The sequence below is a fragment of the Cervus canadensis genome, chromosome 3 (genome assembly GCF_019320065.1).
Source record: "Cervus canadensis isolate Bull #8, Minnesota chromosome 3, ASM1932006v1, whole genome shotgun sequence".
Lineage (NCBI taxonomy): Eukaryota > Metazoa > Chordata > Mammalia > Artiodactyla > Cervidae > Cervus > Cervus canadensis.
The window spans coordinates 41,345,765-41,348,347 of record NC_057388.1 but is presented as its reverse complement, the minus strand read 5'-3'; positions in this window follow the sequence as shown (position 1 = coordinate 41,348,347).

Below are 2,583 nucleotides of genomic sequence, written 5' to 3'. Positions count from 1 at the left end.
CATACTTAACCATAAAAGACTGGGTGCTTTTTCCTTTGATCTGAAACAAGGCACACTCACCACTTGATTGTTCTGGAGGCCCTAAATGTTATAATAAGGCAATAAAAGGAAATGAAAGGCATCTACATTGGACAGAAAGAAGTGAAACTGTCTATATGTAGACATGATCATCTAAATAGAAAATTCTAAGGACTATTATACAAAGCTAAACTCAATTAATTAAAAAGTTTACAAGAAACAAGGTCAATAACAAAAGAATCAATTCTATTTCTAAGGGCTAAAAATGGCATTTGGAAATTGAAATTTAAAGACAATGCCATTTACAATAAAATACAAAAATGTGAAATACTCAGGGATACATTTAATGAAGTATATACAAGACCTATTTTCTGAAAACCATAAAGCACCACTGAGAGAAAATGAAGATCTATGCAAGCGGAGTGAAATACTACACAAGGAAAATAAGACTCAAGATGGCATATCACTCAAACTAGTTATTGATTCATTGTGCAGTCAAAAATTTCAGCTGGCTTCTATTTTAAATTCTATTTAAAAATTAGAAAGTGACAAGTTACTTCTAAAATGGAAATGGAAATGTAAAATGCCAAGTATAGCCAAAACAATTTTGAAAAAAGAGCTAAGTTTGAGGACTTATCCTACTTAATTTTAAGACTTATTTTAAAACTGCAATAATCAACACAATGTTGTATGACTATAAGAAGAGACATTTAAATCAATGGGATAGAATAGAGACTACAGAAATAGACCTAAAAATATCTGATTAGTTAATTTTAAGGAAGGTGCTACTATAATTATAATACAACAATGGGAGGAGGATACTTTTCCCAACATATATGCTGAAACATTAAATATCCATTTGCCTCTCCATCCCTCCTCCAAAAGAACATTAACCTTCACATCACAGCATACACATAAATTTGAAATAGTTAAAAGTTGCAAATAGAAGAGCTAAACTATAAAAGCTCTAGAAGAAAACATAGGGAAAATCTTGTGACCTCGAGTTTGGCAAAGATTTCTTAAACAAGATGCAAAAAACATGAATTAAAAAAGGAAAAATTATAAATTGGATTTCCTCAAAATTCAGAAGTTTTGCTCTTCAGAATGAAGAGACTAGGAAAGATTGAGAGAAAATATTTATGAAACATCAATCCTTCAATTAAAAATAAAATTAAAAAAGGACTGTATCCAGAATATGCAAAGAATTCTTATAATGATAACAAAAACTGACTATTTTAAATGAGTGGAAAAAAAAAAATTGAACATACACTTGAACTAAGAAGATATATAAATGGCAACTAAGCCCACAGAAAATTGCTCAAAATAATTAGTCATTATGGAAGTACAAATTGAACTACAAAATTATTAGATTCAAAACTACCAAAATGGCTAAAACTAAAAATACTGACAATACCAAGTATTGACAAGGATGTAGAGCAGTAGGAACCCTCATACATTGCTCGTAGGAATATAAAATGGTACAGCCATCTTGGAAAACCATTTGACTGTTTCTTATAGAATTAAACATAATTTACCATTTGACCCAGAAATTCCATTCCTAGGTGTTTACCCAAAATATACCTTCACAAGAAGACTTGTACTTAAATATTCATAGCAACTGTATTCATAATAGCCAGGAAAGAGAAACAAACATCTATCAACTGGAGAATGGCAAATAAATCATGGTGTATTTATACAGTGGAGTATCACTCAGCAATAAAAGAAATGAAATACTGATATCCATAGCAATTAGATGAGCTTCAAAAACCTTATGCTAAATGATAGAAGCCAGAAACATATATGATTCTACATACATGAAATTCTAGAAAAGGCAGAACTACTGGTGGTTTCCAGGTGCCTGAGATGGAGGGGACGGGAAGGGAAGGGGCACTGACTGTAAAGGGGCACAAAGGACATTTTCAGAGCAATGGGAATGTTTGTGGCAGTGATCGCACCCTGTCCGTATCTGTAAAAACTCATCAAGTGTATACTTACAATGAGTTTTATTTAACATAAATTATATACCTCAATAAAGCTGAATTTTTAAAAAAAAATTACTGAATTCATGTTTCCCCATTCCTCTCCTACTCCTGAGCATGAGACCCAAGTTCAGGGTTGTTAGGTAGCATTATAGTTCAGAGTGGCTGTCTAGTTAGTGGTGTCTGACCATGCTGATTCCTCCTGAGATGTGCATCCACCTGGGTCCCCTATGTGGGCCTCCATGCTGGCATCTTCTGAGAATCCTACATCCCCATCTGATGCTCAATTGTATGATCCACAGAACTTTCTGAAGTAATGTCTTGTTATCATAACACCAAGGGCTCTTGGGGTGTGGCACTCCCAGTCACCCTCAACACCTCTTCTATTCCACTTTAAAATCTCTTCAACCCTCTCTGCTTTATCACATGAAAGGGTAGGACTGATGATGGCTCTGGAAACTTGCCACTTTCCCCAAGTCCTACTTGGTATGAGAGGCACATTATCCCTCTGATGTCTTGGAAAGTCCAAGTTTCACTGTCTCATTTTCTGAGCTTGATCATGGGTAGACAGAGTGCCTCAGGGGAC